The sequence below is a fragment of the Malania oleifera genome, chromosome 10, assembly GCF_029873635.1.
Source record: "Malania oleifera isolate guangnan ecotype guangnan chromosome 10, ASM2987363v1, whole genome shotgun sequence".
NCBI lineage: Eukaryota > Viridiplantae > Streptophyta > Magnoliopsida > Santalales > Ximeniaceae > Malania > Malania oleifera.
This window is the reverse complement of record NC_080426.1, coordinates 13,787,959-13,808,860: the sequence shown is the minus strand read 5'-3', so window position 1 is coordinate 13,808,860 and position 20,902 is coordinate 13,787,959. Positions and strand designations below refer to the sequence as shown.

The 20,902-nt window shown below is 31.2% G+C and overlaps 1 long non-coding RNA gene and 1 other non-coding gene across 2 annotated transcripts; both read left to right on the top strand.

Annotated features, from left to right (window-relative positions):
• Positions 1-2,139: 2,139 nt before the first annotated feature.
• LOC131165619 (uncharacterized) lies at positions 2,140-13,594 on the top strand. The gene is made up of 3 exons (XR_009139612.1): positions 2,140-2,462; positions 2,689-2,811; positions 13,369-13,594. It is a non-coding gene; the product is annotated as an uncharacterized LOC131165619 (long non-coding RNA).
• Positions 7,358-7,464, top strand: LOC131167149 (small nucleolar RNA R71). The gene has a single exon (XR_009140008.1). It is a non-coding gene; the product is annotated as a small nucleolar RNA R71 (small nucleolar RNA).
• Positions 13,595-20,902: the final 7,308 nt, after the last annotated feature.

Below are 20,902 nucleotides of genomic sequence, written 5' to 3'. Positions count from 1 at the left end.
ATAAATATTTACCTTTTAAAAACAACCAAGACCCCATTAGCTAGACATCCATGGAAGGTGATTTCAATGAATGTAAATTTAATTCATCAAAACTATTGATAAAATTATAGGCATTAGCATAAGCAATTATAAGTACAAGTATAAAATTTTCTCTACAATTTACCTTTTAGATTTTCTCTGTCCACTAATTGAAAATTGCTTGCATTACTTTCAATATTCATGTTTTCATTGCAATTTTTTTTTGGTCCTTTTGCTTTTACTTCTAAAAATTACATAATAGAAGATAATATATAAATTGAAAATGAATTTAAAAATAAGATAGATTCTTTTTTTGTGAGATGAATCGTAAAAACTAAATTTTATTGACAAGAACTTCTTAACAAGCTAATTCTGCGAGTGTAACAAGCCTCTATATGACATAATTTAATGGTAATAGGAAAATAATTTCATCGTTGTAAGAAAAACATACCATTATATTAACTTATGTTGAAACATGAAGTCAACAAGAACACAAGAAAAATGAAAGTGTTGTTAACAACATATCACAGCCTCTAATTTTGATTAAAAAAAAATAAGTCAATGCAATTACACTTTTGCCCTTTGCTCCATTCTTCAACTTTATTTTAAGGCTAAAAGAGTCATTTTCCAAAACTAAACTTGAATATGGCTTAGTAACCCTCATAAGTGTTGCTTTCACCAACTCGGTCTTACAGAAAAACTAAGGGCCCATGTTGCGGAATGCATTTTTTGTTTTCTAACTTTTTTTGTTTCAAAAGAAATTATAAAACTTTTAACTTATTTTTAATTTTTTTAAAAATCATATTAAAAATGTAGAAATTAAAGTGTGTTCAAATATACAAAACAATTTTTTATTTTTTATCTTTAAATTTTAAAACAATCACTAAAAAGACAACTTATTTTTAAATTTTTAGAATTTTATATAAAATAGTATCGAGAATCATGAATTTCACAAATTGAATATAGATTTGTGTGAATTTAGAAAAAAAAAATCTATATGAATGATTTCATACAAATAAGAGGATTATTTGCTATTTTTCTAGCTGATCCACCTAATGTCTTTAAAACATTTTTAGCACAACTTCATTTTTTGAAAATTAAATATTAATTGGCACTTTATTATTAAAAATTGATTATTAAAGAAATAAAAAGTAAATATCATAAATCCTTATTTTTTTAAACTATAATGTAAATATAATTTTGGAAATTTAATAAATGATGAATTGGAAGTTGGAATTAATAGAAAGTTACAAACTAGCATAGCCCTTATTAAGGGGAAAAAAAATCCCACGGGCATGGAGCGGTGGAAAGGCATCAGCACGTAAGAAGGAGTATCGGGGGTTCAATTCCAGGTAATTACATTCACGGAGCGGGTGGTACCTATGGATGGTGAAAAGTTACTCTGTAAGCCAGCGGGGACCGTGGATGGTGAGAGTTCGCTCTGTGAGCCAGCGGGGACCGTGAATGGTGAGAGTTCTTTGTGAGTCAGCGGAAACCGTGAATGATATTGGAGATGTGTCTCGGGAGTCGGGTTAACCAAACGTCTAACTGATGCACGGAAGCCGTGTCTGCATTTCGAACTTTACCTGATCAATGAGACCTAGGGGGAGGATGCTGATCCATAGGTTTGGTGTCGCACTAGGGGGTCCAAAGGGCTTGTTGGTGGCTGAAGTTCTTATGTAATAAAAAAAAAAAAATCCCAAACAACTAGCATTGAATTGATTTGGACTCTATTTTCCCATCCAATTACTATTTTCAAGCAAAAATATCTTACCATCGACATATGAGAAATTTGGGATGGGAAAAATAGATCAACTCCCAATGATTGAAAGTTTATATAATAAAGATGCGTATAACATTGAGTTAATCCAAGCTAATCCGATGAAATAATTAGTTACATAAGTTTTGGCTAATTTTTTTTTTTAAAGAGCAACAATATAATTTTTTAAAGATTTTATTTTTTTAATATTTAAATTTAAAAAATATTTTGGTAGAAAGTTGATGAGTTCGAATCATAATATTTCTTCATGATTCTATTTAAATACATTGAAATATTAAAGAAAATATGTAAATATAATTCATTAAAATATTAATTATACCTGGTTTTGTGTTTTTTCAGTTCTTTTTCTTTTGTCTTTTCATTTTCTTCCTTTCAATTTTCTCTCCTTCTCTTCGCTACAAACCCCCCACCCTCCTTCTAGAACGCACCACGTCCACACCCTCTCTCTAGGTTAGCCTGGTTGGCTCTTGGGATGGTCCCTCTGTAAGCAAATTTTCATATCCAACACCCACCCTCTCTCTCTCTCTCTCTCTCTCTCCTTTGCTCTGTTACAAAGATTTCCGCTCTAACTCACCAATCGCGGCAGAATGTTCCAATCTTCGGTAGGAGGTAGTGGACGATGCACATCAGCACCCTACCATAGTGGGAGGAATGGCTTGAAGAGGTGCGATTTCTGATTTCTCATTTTTGGTTTCTTCCCTATTTGTTCTTCCTCGCGATTTCGCCTTGCCGATTGTTCCTCCCTCGCAACAGGCATGTGTGGTTGTCTCTTTTATTCTTCTCTTCTCGCTTTGCTATCCTCTTTCTAAATGCTGGATTTCGTCTTTTTTGCTACCTACGGCTTTGATTTCTTGCGATTTTGCCTTGCCGATTGTCCTCCCTCGCAACAGGTATGTCTGGCCATCTCTTTTATTCTCGATTTCATCTTCTTTCCTACTTAGGGCTTTGATTTCGTCATGGTTTCTGATCTCTGAATTGATTTTTCGTTGGTCTTCATCAACAGAAGAGAAAAGGTTAGTATAAACCTTTGTTTCAATATGTTCTTCTTCTCTGTGCTGACGATTTCTATTAATAAATCAAGGTCTTCATTATAGGTGTTCATCGGGTTAGCAGTGTATTGTGGGTTATGTTTATTTTTCTTATGATTTTTTTTCTTTACTTGTGATTTTATAAGTCTTGAGTTGTTGGATTCTCTTACCAAGCATGTATTTGAGTATGATTGAATTTTCCATGACTCTGAAATTTGTGACCGACGATGGGATTGAGAAAAATTTTCAAAAATTTCTTTATGTCAAGCGAAGTTTTGTGGGTACTTTGATTTAAAACTTAGTCCTTGAACATAATTGCGTACACATTTGTTTTTTTTTGTTTTTTTTTTCTCTATTCCATTTTGCTTATAAAGAGAATGAGTAGAATTGATTGGGTCAGAGGAGTTCAATCTTGCTTTACTCTAGAATACGTTGATGGATCCTTGGGGCAAAATCCTAGTTGATTCCAAATATTAGAGAAATGATCTAGGCAAATTTTTTTGTCATAACCAAAAAAAAACTTTCCTAGGTGACCTGATTACCATGCCATCACTGCAGTGTATTTCCATAGTCAACTCCCTTGAGCCTCATGTTACATAAGTCTTTATTTGTTTTTTTAACTACATAAACCATTCCCGTCTAAGTCTGAAATATCATGAATTTACCTTTGCATTTTGAGAAAATACTTTGGTGGAAATTTACAATTAAAGAGAAATTTTCTTCTAAAAAAACAAAAAAGGGGGGGGGGGGGAAGAAAAGAAAAGAAAGAAAGAAAGAGAGAAGACTCACTAAGTGGAGTATGGATCACTTCAGATTTTGTTAAAGGTGTACTTGATACTACTTCATTGGTAAAAACAACAATATTGTCATCAGTATGAGCATATTGTCGATAGAGAGTTATGGTTTGAATCCTGAGGATTTCTCTTTGATCGTTCTTTCCACCAAGTCTTTTTCCCAGTTTGCTTTAATTTTCCTTATACATTTATTTTGTAGCCCTTACCCAATGGTCTGTCATTACAACCTTGATTAAAGACCTTTTTGATCTCTGATTTTGGCTTTTGACTATATTAGTGAAGAGGATTTCTGAAAATTGGATTTATGGAGTTAAGTTTTGAGAGAATTCTTCTAGTTTTAGTTGTTCTACTGTTATCTGAATTTGTTGGTGGTTTGGAGTTAAGTTGACTATAACACACATACACTCGAGGTCTTAGCCTTAGATTGAAGTAAACACCTAACTCTTGCTTGACAAATTGCTAAATTTTTGATTGATTTTCCTGCCATCTTTGATGTTAAAAGAGTAAGATATTAATGATGAAATCTAAATTCAGATTATGGCTTGGTGAGTGATGATACTTCTCTATGGGGTTTAGTTGATATTGTCTAATATTGTCTATAGTGGTCTTTTTTTTTTGTTTTCTTTTGTTTGAGGACAAACAAAGTTTTAGGTTTGGGGGTGTTTAATGATTGACATATATTAGAATAAATTATCACTTCTTAACTTTAAACTTTGGTATAGTTTTATTTATTTTTGTCGATTTTAGGCTTCACTGCGGTTATTTAATTTTATCTCAAATTTTTGAAGAAAAGAAAGACCCAAAGCCGTTCGTTGTGGCCGTGTTAAGTGCATCCGGCTTGACGTGAAACGTAACTGTGTTTGAAGCTGAGCTTGGGCTCGTGAGGCATGCTTATGGAGTTGTGTTAAAGCAATTTTGGACATTTAAAGAAAAATAAAAAAGAATATATATATATATATATATGTATGTGTGTGTGTTCTAATTTTGAAAAGTCAAAATTAGTGTCTGGGGTGTTTATTCTCTTTTGTTGTGGGGTTATTTTAGAGGAACAATAAAAGGAGGCCGCATGTGCATGCATAGGTAGCTGGCTGGAACCCGTGCGTGAAGGGCCTCGGGTAAGGTAAATGGGCTTCTTGTGCATGAGCTGGGCTTGATTTGACCCAACCATGCACAAGCAAAGGAGGCGCTAGAGGGTTCTTGAGTGTAGGGTTTTAATCAGATAAAAAAAAGGGGGTTTTCTAGAGGCCTTTGGGAGGTGGTGCGGAAGAAGAAAAAACACGCACAGCAGCGTGGGGGAGTGGCTGGCTATACAGAAGAAAGAAAATAATCCTTGGGGGAACAGGAAAGCTGCACACGACGGTTGGGGCTATGTGTGATTTTTCTTCTATTCTCCGGAGAAAAGAAAAGATGGTGAATTCGTTTATGTGGAATTTAATTTTCAGCATGAACCAATTTTCTTTATTTCAGGGAAACGACGTAATCTAGTTTTAAACTATGCTTGCTTTTCTATGCTAATATGAAGTAATTTTCTTCTATGTTTGTTTGATTTATTCTGAGCTTATTGCTTTTAATTAACTACGCATTAATTTTATGATTTTAATCTTGTGATTTGCTACTGAAAGGGGAAATTATAGGATAGATATTGGATATTTCTGCATAGGTAAATATAGAGATCGAAAGACTTGTATGAACCTATGTAGTATTAAAATCGTGGGTCTTATGACATTCTTGTTTTATTAATTTGCATACTCTTATGTTAAATACTAAACAAAAATAGTTTCCAATTAACTATCAAAATAGGCTTTTGGGAAGACTTGGAGATTTGCTAATAAACAGAGAAAATGAAATCTTATTAGTTAGATTAGTAAAGTGTAGTGATAAACTAGGTGAAAATCGATTTGCTAGAAGTTTTCTTTCTCATTAATTTGATACTAGCAAACAATTTTATTTTCCTTTGAACAATTTCTTTAAAGTGATTTTATTTCAATTTGCACTTACAAAACTCTTAATTTCTTTTTAAATAAAGTCAAGATTAGTATAATTTCAATTCTTGTCAAAAGTAAGTTACCAATACCTGAGGACGATACTCTTCTCATCTTTTTACTATAAAACTACGATACTGTGCACTTGCAGTTTTTCCCCGATCAAGTTTTTGGGCATCTACCCGGAAGCAAGTGCTTGGATCTTTTGGGAATCATGGCTTGTTAGATGTTGAACATGACCTCTTCCTTGTTTACTCTCATTGTTAGCTCACCCTTTTGAACATCAATTAAAGCCCTTCCAGTGGCCAAGAATTAGTGGGACTTCTTGGTCTTCCTCCATATCTAACACCACAAAATCAGCAGGAAAAATGAAATTGTCCTTCTTTACCAATACGTCTTATATGATTCCATGTGGATACTTGATGGATCGGTCTGCTAGTTGTAAAGAAATGGTTGTTTGTTTCATCTCTCCAAGTCCTAATTTTCTGCAAACAGAAAGTGGCATAAAATTAATGCTAGCTCCAAGATCACATAATATATTATAAAAAAATGAATTTCCAATAGTGCAAGGCAAAGTGAAACTCTGTGGATCTTTTAATTTTTGAGGTAATTTCTTTTGAAGAATAGCACTGCATTCTTCAGTAAGCTTCACTGTTTCAAACTCCTCCAACCTTATTTTCTTGGAAATGATGTCCTCTAGGAATTTGACATAGTTTGACATTTGTTCCAACGCATCTGCAAAAGGAATGTTTATGTGAATTTTCTTAAAAATATCAAAAAACTTAGAAAATCACTTATCTAATTTTTGTTTTTGAAAACGTTGAGGATAAAGAAGTTGAGTAGAGAGAATATGAGAATTGTCAGGGAATGAAATTGTTGGGGGCGTGTCTGTCTCTCTTGGTGTATCTCCACAATCTCCTCTTCTTCCACTTTATTCTTGCTTTGACCATTATTTTTAGCTATAGGTGTGGACATGGTTTCCTTTGATGGTGATCACTCAATTTTTCTTCCACTCCTAAGTGTGATGGCCTTGCATTGTTCCTTTGGATTCACTTCTGTAGTGCTAGGAAAAGTTCCTCTTTGTTGGACATTTATGTTGGTGGCTAGTTGCCCAATTTGCATTTTAAGATTCTTCATAGTGGCTTCCATATTGCTACAATGAGTCTTAATGTTATCCAACTGTGAATCAGTCTTTTTAAATCTTGCTTTTGTCTCCTTAACAAATGATATCATGGCATCTTCAAGTGACATCTTCTTCTCGCTTTGTTGACTATCAAGTCCTAGAGGAGGTTGTAGCACTTTCTTTGTATTTCCATAAGACAAATTCTCATGATTTCGAAGCCCTGGATGGTAATATTGTGGCATAGGATTACCACGATAGTTGTAGTTTCGATTGTTGATGTATTGAACCTGTTCTTGACTCGCTTCATTGTTCGGATCTGTTTGCTGGTAGCTGCCACATATTGTGCACTTTGTGGTATCCTTTGGGTGGTCAAAGCTAAAATCTGATGGGATAGAGAAGCAACTTGAGCTGAAAGGGCAACAAACGACTCCAAGTCATGAATCCCAGTAACTTTCTTAGCCATAGTTCTTTTGGTTGGTCATTGATAGTTATTTGAGGTCATTTCTTCCAAAAGAGAAGTAACACCCTCAGCTATCTTTGACATCAAAGTTTCCCCAGACACAGCATCAATTAAAGTTCAAGTTTGCCCATTTAACCCATTATAGAACATTTGAATTTGCAACCAATCCGGCAATCCATGTTGTGGGCAGCGTCAAATCAAATTTTTATGCCTTTTCCATACTTCATAGAGTGATTTAAAATCATTTTGCTTGAATTGACCAATTTCACTTTTGAGTTGGGCTGTTTTTGCAAGTGGAAAGAACTTAGCTAGAAACTTTTCCACCATGTCCTGCCAACTAGTGATACTTCCTGTCTGTAGAGATTGTAGCTAACCTCTTGCCTTGTCCCTCAAAGAAAAAAGAAACAATCTCATTTTAATGGTGTCTTCAGTAACACCATTGATCTTTACAGTGTCGCAAATCTCTAAAAACATCGCCAAATGAATATTGGGATCATCAAGTGGCGATCCGCTAACTTGGGCTTGTTGCATCATGTTGATCAAGGCCGGTTTGAGCTCAAAGTTGTTGCCATTATGATTTGACATCTAATACCCGAGCAGTTGTCATTCACAACTGGCCGTACATAATTCTTCAAGGCGCGTGGCTGCACAGTCTCTTGTCCGTTTTCCATGGCTAGTACCTTCTTCTTTCTTAGAGTAGCTCTGAGAGTTCTTTTAATCTCCGAATCAAAAGGAGTAATGTCACGAGTTCTAGCACGGTGCATCCAACATCAAAAGCACACCTGAAATAAAAATAAAAATTAAATAAATTAAAATAAAATAAAATATTAAATTAAAACCAAGATTACTTTGTATCAATATTGGCAAAAATAAGAAGAAATCAATCCCTAGTAACGGTATCAAAAACTTGATTGGTGTAAAACTGCAAGTGCACAGTATCGTAATTTTATAATAAAATGATGAGAAGAGTATCATCCTCAGGGATTGGTAACTTAATTTTGACAAGTATCGAAATTATACTAATTTTGACTTTATTTAGAAAGAAACTAAGAGTTTTGTAAGTGCAAATTAAAATAAAATCACTTTAAAGAAACTATTCAAAGGAAAATAAAACTATTTGCCAAGTATCAAACTAATGAGAAAGAAAACTTCTAGGAAATCGATTTTCACCTAGTTTATCACTATGCTTTACTAATTTAACTAATAAGATTTCATTTTCTCTTTTTGTTAGCAAATCTCCAATTCTTCCCAAAAGCCTCTTTCGATAGTCAATTGAAAACTATTCTTGTTCATTATTTAATATAAGAGTATGCAAATTAATAAAGCAAGAATGCTATAAGACCCATGATTTTAATACTATATAGGTTCATACAAGTTTTTCGATCTTTATATTTACCTATGCAGAAATATCCAATATCTATCCTATAATTTCCCCTTTCGGTAGTAAATCACAAGATTAAAATCATAAAATTAATGCGTAGTTAATTAAAAGCAATAAGCTCAGAATAAATCAGACAAACATAGAAGAAAATTACTTCATATTAGCATAGAAAAGCAAGCATAGTTTAAAACTAGATTACGTTGTTTCCCTAAAATAAAGAAAATTGGTTCATGCTGAAAATTAAATTCCACATAAACGAATTCACTATCTTTTCTTTTCTCCAGAGAATAGAAGAAAAATCACACACAGCCCCAACCGTCGTGTGCAGCCTTCTTGTTCCCCCAAGGATTATTTTCTTTCTTCTGTATAGCCAGCCACTCCCCCACGCTGCTGTGCGTGTTTTTTCTTCTTCTGCACCGCCTCCCAAAAACCTCTAGAAAACCCCCTTTTTTTTATTTGATTAAAACCCTACACTCAAGAACCCTCTAGCGCCTCCTTTGCTTGTGCATGGCTGGGTCAAATCAAGCCCAGATCATGCACAAGAAGCCCATTTACCTTACCCAAGGCCCTCCACACACGGGTTCCAGTCAGCTGCCTATGCATGCACATGCGGCCTCCTTTTATTGTTCCTCTAAAATAACCCCACAGCAAAAGAGAATAAACACTCGAGGCACTAATTTTAACTTTTCAAAATTAGAACATACATACATATACATATATATATATTTTTTTTTTTTTTTTTTTCTTTTTGATTTTTATTTAAATGTCCAAAATTGCTTCAACACAACTCCATAAGCATGCCTCACGAGCCTAGGCTCAGCTTCAAACACGGTTACATTTCATGTCAAGCCGGATGCACTTAACACGGCCACAACGCACGGCTTTGGGTCTTTTTTTTCTTCAAATCTGAGATAAAATTAAATGACCGCAGTGAAGCCTAAAATCGGCAAAAATTATACCAAAGTTTGAAGTTAAGAAGTGATAATTTATTGTAATATATGCCAGTCATCACAGTGCCATTTCATTGGTCTTCATTAACACAAGAGAGATGTTAGTTTATACCCTCGTTTCAATATGTTATTCTTCTTTGTGATGTGGTGTGGATGAGCTGCAGTTCCTTATTTGCTCTAATTTCTCATTATGGTTTTCATTAATCTCTTATTGTTTTTTTCATTATTCTGTTTTTGTTTTTCTCCTTGAATTGTTATTCTGTTCTCTTGTTGTGTTTGTTGAAGTAGTTAAATGAAATTTCACTTCAAGTTGTTACTTAACCAATTGGTATTTGTTTTCCTTTTTCCCTTTAATTATTATTTGTTGTGTTGGAGGATTCATGTCTTTGTGTACATGCATTTAGGTTTTTTTTTCCAAAGAGAATAATCTGTGAGCTGGCCGGGTATGTTTATGACAAATTAACCTGATAAATTCACAGATATGAACACAAAAAGGCATACAAATATGATTAAAATTAAGATAAATCACAAGTTGATGGGTAAAATCAAACTTTTGTCCATTAACTCCATTTGTGAAATCTGTGTTAATTAGAAATGTTCTTATAAGAGCTCTATTTAAACCTGCCTTGGCTAATTGTTGTAACACGTTGGGGTTAGCTGATATTATTCACCTCCAGCTTGAGGCATAGTGTTAGAAGAGACTAATTTAGGTGTTTTAAGTGGGGGTATTTTTTATACTTCATTTTCTATTACTATTAATACAAAAGGAGGGCAGAGGGCTAGGACTATCGACTTATTGAAATATTACAAGTGTAGATATTACTATGCTTATGTTTTGATTTTGAACAAATATCACAATGTATCCAACTCTTCACAAAAAAATAAGTTAGGTATGATTCTTCTTTTGACTTTATCTTTTACTTTCTTACTTCATATTTTTGACTTTGTGCATCTTTCATACATGATTTTTTCTTTCACACGTAATCCATTTGGTTGACTTTGTTTTTATTTCATGTTTATTTTGCCACTACTTATACAGTTGTTGGCCCTTCGTTATGCTTGCTGTTTCACCGCCCAAGATTTCTCTCTCACTCCCTTTGAGCCTGAACTTTCAATATAATTTTGCATGAAAAAAAAATATAAAGCTAGTTTTTATTTAAAAATATATATATGTCGATAGAATTGATAAATTGTTCAAACATTTTTGAAATAAGGAATTGTATATTCTATTTTTAAATATTTGTTCAAGTTAAGCCCTGTTAGAATACCACTTTGCCTAAAAACTTAAACTGTTATGTTGTGGACTAACAATGTATATCAAGCCTTTAACTAGGCCAATTCTATATATTTTGTCTTTTGTCTGCTTTAACTATCATAGACCTCTCTTTTATCGAAATTTGACATTTATGTGCTGCTATGTATATGATGTTTACTTATGTTTTTGAGAACAAGGTTTGGGTTCAGCTTTTAAAATACCTTTCTTTTTGTTTGTTTGCTCATTTTTACCACAGGAATTTGTTGTTTTAGAATGTAGAGTTTCCTTTCTCTTTGTTTTGCAATTTATATTTTAACTGATGAAAATTTACTACTCGAATTGATGTTACCTAAATTTTAAGGATGAAAAATGAACAATTAGTGTGGGTTTGTGCTAATATCTTTGAAATTTCATATATTGTTGTGTGGCATAACACTCAAGAAATCTTATTGTTATAAATCCTTTTTTTAACAAATGAAATCTTGCATCTATGTTCTATTGTGCTCATGTTCTTTAAGTATGTTTTTTGGACTTCGCCGTATCTTTTCTCTCTCATGTTAAATTTGAGACCATGGTGATTCATTAATTGAGATAATATATTTCATTTTTTGTATGGGGCACGCTATGACACATTTTAGAAAAACTAAACTAAAACTATGACAGTATAATAATGCATAATGAACTTTGCAATTTTTATCACATGCTAAATGTAAAAAAAAAAAAAAAAATTGTCACCTAGAATAACATGGTTGATCATGTAAAACTTGCTCAGTCTGTTTTGTCATAAAATAAAATAGTTTTGAAAACATACAATTGAGCACTTTGGTTAAATGTTACCATTCATGATGTGCAAACTATTCTGTTGGGGCTAATTTTGGGGTGTTAGGCATTGAAGATATGGTCTTTGTTTTGGGAGGAAGAAGGAGCAATTGGACCCACTTATATGCCTTCTCTGTATTTTTCCGCCAACCAAAATTTCTTTTTTGTTCACCCTTGACTCCCTATATATTGTTAAAGTACCAATTTACCTAAAAGTTTAAGTCATTAGGTTATGAGCCAACAATGCATATCAAGCCTAAACACTTCCCCACACATGCAACCCAACGACAGAGGGATAAACACATGGTAGATAACACCCATTACAGGGAATAAAATCATTTTTTTAACGACCACTAATAAATGTGGGCAACAAAACTTGAACCTGGACCACCTAGTAAAGCATGAAGATTCTTGTCATTTTCTTTGTGAGGCATGCTTGCTTTCCCCTTTTTATTATTATTATTATATAGTCTAATGTGATTTCTTTTTGTGCGCTGTAAAATTTAAAACTAATTTAATAAGTTAGCCTGGCATGTAAACATGATGGGTAATCATATAGACTATTTTAGACTTGATGATTTTCTTCTGTTTTGTGGAGTATTATAAGTTAGCCTCACTAACTCCTTTTATTTTATTTTATTTCTCATTTCTCTCAAATATGTGTTTTCAAATGACATGACCAATGGTTGTGCTATGATGTCGTGTTTGATGAGCTTAATGATTCACCATAAGGGATTGTGGATGAAGCCACATGATGCAGAGCCACACCATTATTCCCAATTGGTGAGGATTCATCACTATTTTTAGCCCTTTTAAAGTATAAAGGTTAGATGTTAGAAATGAATTTGAAGAAGAATTCCCTACTATCGAAAGTGGGTGTGGTGATAGACTACCTTGAATAATAATAAAATTAGTATAATTTGTTAATTAAGTTGATTAAGATCACATGTTATTAATTAATAATTATCAACAACTTTTTTGTCCCTTTTGCAGACATTAGGTGGCTAAAAGTATTTTTTTTTTAGTACATATTTAGCATATAAGAAGGATTAGAGTCAATTGGAACTGCAACTTTTGTACGTGTCTATTATATCTACGTTTGAAATCATGTTTTAAATCATGATAGAAGAGTGTGATAGGCCAAGGATTGTTTTTTAAGAGTTATTCTTTTAATAATTCAAGTGCTTGAATTAATTATTTTTAATTTGTTTTATTTTATTTATTAGTTATTGACTTCCATTAAACTATAAAAATCGTCTTTTTCGTCAATCTTTCTATACAACAACAAAATCAAGTCTTAGTCTTACTAGGTGAAGTCGGCTATATGAGGATTTGTATTTTTATTTCATACTACTATATACTATATAATATCAAAAAATAATATTTATATGGGTTGCCTTATTAATCATATGAAATCAGACCTAACAAAAAAATTTAGCTTTCTAAAAATATTATACTATTCTTATAATATGAAGAGTTGGATTTTTATTTCATACTTGATCTTTTGACTTTTAAAAAAAAAAAAAAATCTTAATACCAAACTAAGTTTGATATAATGGCAAGCATGACTTATTAAACATGCATTTCTAAATGACATTTTATGTTAACTTAAATAGTTATAATTGTTGTTGTAAGAAAACATAAGAAGATCAAATCAATGTGAATAAGTCCTTTGATGGAATAAATATCATATTTCAGTAATATCTAGACTTTTACATTGTATACCTTTATTTTAATTTTTTCCCAAGGCTAGCATGTTATAATTTATTTTCTTGCAGGTATATGATTTGCCAGAGTATTGTACATTATGGAGTTGGCCCAAAAAAAAAAAAAAATGATCATTGGTTTACCATGATTATAAACTAATTAAATGGATTGATTTCTTGAAGTATTGTTTTTATTAAACCATATGTTTTGGTGACATTGAGGATTATTGTTAATTGGATTGTAACAAAGTATTTATAATTATTAAAGTTATGGCATATCATGCTATATTTGGATTAATGTATCCTTGTATGTGTATAATAAATTAATATTTTTATCTTTATTATTTATTAATAGCCTATTTATATGCTTACTTCAAAATATTTTAATAAAATTTTAATTTGTCACATTTCATAGCGCGAACCTTTTACTCATGCATGATAAAAACACCCCACACACACACACAATATGTATTTATTGAATACAATAGTGTGGAATCTCTATTTAAGATGACTAATCTATTTAGATGATGGATTATTTCTCTCTATTGGATTTGGATGATTTGATATTTATTCATTGAACAAATAAGATAACATTTTTTTATTAATTAATTATTTACAATTTCATTCTAAAATATAGGAGCTTTTTCATTGACCCAAGTGTAAATGTAACTTTTGAAATATAATTGTGTATTAATGCACTTTGTAACTGTAGTCATAATATAATTTACTTATTGAATGTTTGAAGAGGTATTTGATTTGAAATTGTATTAGATTTAGATAAAATATAAAATTATATTAAAATTTATTTAAACCCAAATTCAAAATCGAAACTCGTGTTCTGTTAAACCAAAACTTTGGCCAAGTTCTTTGAATCGCACTTTGTTGGGTATTTGTATAGGAGCACCCTTTAATGTTGTTAAAAAAATCATTTTATTAAGGTTTGAACAGTGATAAAATATGACTCAAGTTGTTATTAATTTTGTTAAACAAATAAAATAATGTTATTTATTATTATTTTTAACATTTTTACTTAAAAAGATATAGAACTATTTTGTTGATGAGGGTTCTTATTAAATAGAGTTGACCTAAAATATTATAAATATAACTTTTGAAACATAAGTAATTACAATACATTTTAGGGTAGTAGTATAATGTACTTAATAATAATATAAAATTACTACGGTAATGACAGAAAAAAAAAACAAAAGAGATAGATTATTAAATGCATAAAATAGTTTAGTGGTTGTTTGGTATCATTAAGTATTAAAATAAGAACATACACAAATAAACAACTTGTAAAAATCAAAAACCAAAAGTTTATTTGGTTTATATTTGCAAGACAATCAAATTAATTTGGGTTGAACAAATGTTCATTTAATCAAAGAAGAAATAAAAAAATATGATTAAAATAACAAATATGCATAAATAATATAATTTTAAGTATTATAATAAAAATAAAAATTATTGTAATTATTTTACTTAGTTATATTTCAAAATTCTACTTACAATTGTACAAGAAAATTGAAAAATAATAAAATATTTTTTAAAAATGATATTTTTGTGTTTAAAACATTTTTAAAAAAATATTTGAATATATTTATTGTTATTATATTTATTTTTACATGGTCATTTTATTTTAAACTTAATTATAAATTTTGCATAAAATGCATGATTTAATCTATAGTAATTAATTTTGAATATTAAAATATTATGAGAATAAGTTGTTAAAATAACTAAATATCACAAAATTTAGTTTTCAATACTTTCAAAATCAATTGAAATTTGATAATAGAATGAAAAACTAATAAATTAAACACACGTATTTTCATATATCATTCACTATACTTACAATTTCACATGATGAAATTGAACTGAAAATGGAATCAAAGCATAATTGATTTTATAATGCAAGCACTACTATTAATTAATAACATGAAATGGCTACAAGATTTGCAATTTTAATTTCTTTTCAATGTTTGTTATTTAACAAGAATCTATATAGGTGTGTGCATATTCATGTTGTATGTGTATTTACTTTTTAGATATTTTTTGGAAGGATGGATAGGTCTCTTATATAACTTTTACTTTATTTAATGGAGAATATAATAAAATGAGAAAATTGTTATTTTTCAAAAATATTCCTAGTAAAATAATTTAATTTTGTAAATTTTCAAATATATGACTTCAATTTAACATTTTTTTTCATTACTTTTTTTGCATATTTTTTATCATATCAATATTTTACATTTTTAATAATAATAAATATTCTCGTTTTGTTTTTTTAATTTAAACTAATTCTTTTAAGGTTCTTATGTGTTGCTTTTATATTATTATTATTTGATTGTTACTGTTTTTTTTTTGTTATAACAATAATTGTCGTCTTAAAAACTGCTGTTATTTTTATTATTTTTGTCATTACTATTATTTATAATAATCATTGTTAACATGGTTGGAGCATAACCCAAGATGGTCAATTGTGATTTTTAAAATCTCTTATTTAATAAAAATTATAATTATATTTTAAAAAATCATAAATGAAATGACAACTCAAAGAAGAATCATCATTTTACAAAATGAAAAAATTAAAATATTTTTGTATAAACGTAATTATGTATTTATGTAAAGCATACATGAAAATGAGAATTTAGGTCAAAATTTTAATTCCATTATAATTCTAGGAATCAAATAGGTGAAATATGTGCAAAAAAAAGGTGTTCGGCAGCTCAACCAACTCGGATCAAATCAACATAAAAAAAAAAAAATCGATCTCAAATGATTTATGGGTTGGTTGATAGTTTTCTATTTTGTATAATAAACAAATCGTATAGATTAATATGTAAGTTTAACGTCTAATCCATCTGCCGTAATTAGAATCAATTCTGTGTATATATATGCCTATAATTACTTAAAACTTATTAAAAAACACACACACACACACAAGATGAACTATGTGACTGACACATACATTTTAAAATGTTTTAATTTTTTATGTTTTTAATTTTATTTCTATTATAGTAATATTTATGAATATGATGCTTAGTCATTTTGATTATTAATGGTACGCATGTTACAAAATTGATATATTTTTATGTTTTAATTTTATGTTGTTAATGATATGTTGTTACGAAATAGACATAATAGATTTTTTATTAATTCTAAAACCTTCTTTATATTGTATTATTAACATTAAAAAGTACATAATATATTACTCATATTGTTATATGGATATTATTATTATATTTTTTTTATAAGAAATCTATTAATTTAATATATTTAACTTGGAATACTAATTTTAAGTGTTGTTTTAAATGAAACATATTTTATTGCGTTTGAAAAAATTCTCGCACATTATATATATATTTACTTCACTTTAAGATAAGTTGGACGTCAATTAGAGCCAATCTATTTGATAATCAAATCGATGTAAATCATACTTTAAATGATTTAACTTGGGATTGACATCTTTCTCATTCACAAGATTAGATATTTAGATTGGTTAAGTTTCAAGTCTTAACTCAATCCCACGCAAATCTACGCACACCCCCTTCCGCATCAAATACTAAAAGAGTCGCACGTAGTTGAGCCCGAGATAATAATATATGCCGAATAGCTTCGCCACGCTAGCCCTAATTTCTCGACACGCGCTTGTCGGTCGAAACGTCATCACCGAAGCCGACGTGTACCCATCTGCCGCACGTGCCACGGGGTTTATCTTCTGTCTGATTGCGAGCCGAAGCCCGCGAGGAAGAAGGGAAAATTTTTTGGTTTCCATAAAAGCCCCCCCATTTTTTTTTTGTGTAAATGACGTCATCGCCTTCAATAGTCAATATAAGTTGACAGATGGCTCCTCTTTATTGGCTAAAACTTGTATCCATCTTCTCACGAGAATTCAACGGGCAATCCGTCATTAAAGTTTCTCTCAATTGGCGCTGGCTGCAGCATATAGTTTTAATTTTTTAAAACTTTTTAAAGCTTTTTACATTTGGATTTGACCTTTTTACTTGTAAGCATGGATGGATGCAGCAAAGTGCCTGAGAATGCGCCACATCCTCTCCTCTTTTATAATGAATTAAGTCTTTTTATGCTGTCACCCATTTTTTAATGAGTCCTTCAGTGTGTTTTTTTTTTTTTTTAGTGTTTGCGTTTCAATGGTTTGAAATTTTTTTGAGTGATTTGAATATTAGTAAAAGTTTTATTTGACCTTAAATTAAAAAATAAGAAAAAAAATTAATCTAAATAACTGATTAATTTTTAAAAGATGGAAGGTAATTGAATTTGAATTGATTTTAAAATTTCAAAATCTATGAGATGTGTGGTTTTAGTCAAAATCAAATTACATTAAATTGGATACACCTCTAATTAGGAATAGCACTTGACTCTGCCTAAATTTTTATTTTTATTTTTTTAATAATTAAAAAATATATATTTTTTATTTTTGCATTTATATAGAAAACTTAGAATGCATCGCTTTATCATTGCAAAAATTGGAATTGTAGTGGAACTTTTTTATTTCCTTTGAATTACGTATATTTATTTCTATTGAAACTATGGCGAAATATAAGAGATGGGCAGATATACCTTTACGTTTTTTGTTTATTGGTTTGAGTCCTTACAAATTTTATTTTGTGCATTGTCAATTAGTCTAACTAATAGAGCAATGAAACAAACCGATACAATAATTTATTTATGCAAAAAAAAAATCAATTATTCTAATTTCACATTTTTATGAGATATTTTTCTTAGTTTTCATTTTTTAATTAAAAGATAGCAACTCTATTGTTAATTATCCTAAACCATTTCAATTGAAATTAGGTAACTTTCTTAAATTAATGAGGGAGTCCATGTCATTATCGATATTGGTCTATCATTAGAATATACACACTATAACGTTTTTAAAATCCATGAATTTATAGGATTGCACTAAAGTCATAAACACAAACTCACCCGACCTCAAAATTATTTCGTTTTTTTTTTTATATATATCCTGCAACTGCAACAATATAATATTACTTTAAAACCTATAATAATACCCACCATAACATCTCGGACCTCAAGTGGTATCGAGAATACCTGTTCATAAAACATATTACCTATGTAGCAGAAAACATAAAAATATATTAAGCTTAGTTACAATACCTGAGTTTTAGTATTTCCCAAAACATATATATACATCTCCCAGAAAATCCACAAAAACTCCTAAGGACTACTCAAAAATACATCTCCTAAAACAGCACTTACCTTTCAACGAGGGCAGAACTAAAGTCCCCTCTATCCCGGAGTTCGCTCCGTCACTTGAAATGTTTGGAATGCGAGGGTAAGACACCTCTCAGTAAGATGGAATAAATTACAACCAGTGTGTGGCAAATGAGTTTTACTTGACTAACGTAATTATTAATTCAACTATAACTATGATAATATTTCAATGTAAAACATATCGTAACTCACACGTATGCCTTTTTAAAATAAGCTTTCCATTTGAACATACTTTTACCTATAATAGATAGTTCCTGCTCTCTGTAAAACTATATACATTTATCTATATAACTATGAAAGTTTCCCTAGATTGATAACTACATGTGTAAATTAATCCCACATGCTCGGGTTATGCGGCTAGTGGGCTAGACTTAACTTTGGCTGGCCTTCCAAGTTAAGTCAAACTGTAAATTTTTGTAGTACGATTGGCCCCCTCAACCTGGTCCTGACTGCCAAGGAGCTCTTTGTCTATCCTCTGGACACAATCGACAGTCATTCCACACTCTATCTGAGATGTTTGGTTGCACTATCTATATTGTATTAGTTATGGTACCGTACTCTGTAATCTGTTCTAGTCCATCAGGGATCTGATACTATATAATACTATGTCTGTATATTATTGTTTTATCATGATTCTGTATAACTAAAATAACCATGATTCTGTATAATAATTGTAAATCATATCTCTGAAATAACTGTATATTCGGTCTATCTCAGTGCCGTCCTTGAATACCTAGCAGCAGATATTCACAATTCGTTTCTCCTGAAGAAGACCGGGTGCTCTGATACCATGATAACATTCATGATCCAATACAATAGAGTGAAAGAAAAAAAAAAGGAAGTGTGATGCCCCGAACTCGCCACGTGGGCCCCGGGATGCCACATAGGAAAACTTGCATAATCCCTGTTTTAACTTCTGATACCATAATACACAACTCGCCCCAAACTAGGGTCCCAGGTGTTCTTGTCGGTAATTGAAAACATAAATATGCAACGGAAGACAAACCACCTCAAAACACATTACCAGAGTTCTAATTGTCCCCAACACAATTACAAAGTTCCTTGTCATTATATTACGACCCCAAAATAACAAAACACAACACCTGGTGTCTCACCAACTATGACAACTACTACTGATAGTCTAATCCCAATCCGAAGTATGCTAGGCTCAGTTCCCTGTAGGACTTGAAATATTAAATGGATATTGGGGTGAGACACTTCTCAATAAGGAGAATCAGATTATCATTAGTGTGTGGCTAACATAAGTTTTAGTGTGAACATAATATTTCCATTTATATAATTGAATAGGAGATATCCATTGAAAACTGTACTCACCGGTATAACTGAAAATGCGTATATTTTCTTGTATAACATAATTCGGCTCTATATAGCCTATTTCTCGTAAATTCACCAATATATGCATATAAGAACCAACCTCTAGGGCCACTGAACTAACGACGTGCTTTTGTCCCATGACGGGTTGTGCTGCCCAAATGCTGGACTTAGCATATGGCTGGTCGACCAATGCTAAGTCAATTGATTTGATCTATAAGTACGATTTGCCTACCCTGTCCCGGAATGTACCTCGGTAGGGTCCCTCGGAATGTCCTTCAGGAGGGGTCTCCCGGTATAGCCTACAGGAGTAGTACTGTACCCAGACCAAATCGACTTTTCCCTACCACACTTTCATACCAGTGTGGTTGCACTCCCTCCTGATTATAGTTACGATATCGTGCTCACATAACATATATCCTTCGGGGTTCTTAAATCACATATTGCAATTTACGTAATAAAAGTTGTAATAAAATCTCATTTCCATATATCAGTATAAAACATGTTATATTATATCCCGACATTGAGCTGCTATTTCATAACCCGACATATAACTGTCATTTTAGTATATCATAATTAGCATATTGCCGCCATTTCAATATATCCTATTCGTCATACAGCCGTTATTTCAGTATATCATATTCGGCATATAGTCGCCATTTCAGTATGTCATATCTGGCATATAGCCGCCATTTTAGTATATCATATCCGGCATATAGCCGTCATTTCACTATATCATAACCGGCATATAGCCGCCATTTCAGTATATTATATCCGACATATAGCCGCCATTTCAGTATATCATATATGTATAAATCTGTTACAACATATACTGGTAAAATCATCTGATTAAACTATCATATTTAATCATATCATAATACTCGTTCTCATGCCACACAATTTATACTAATAAATCATAATATAATAAAATGCCCGAGGAATATAACATTACTGAAAACAAGGGTATGATCATCTATAGGGTTTAATTTAACTCAAGTTATACGTTTTATAGGAAAAAGGA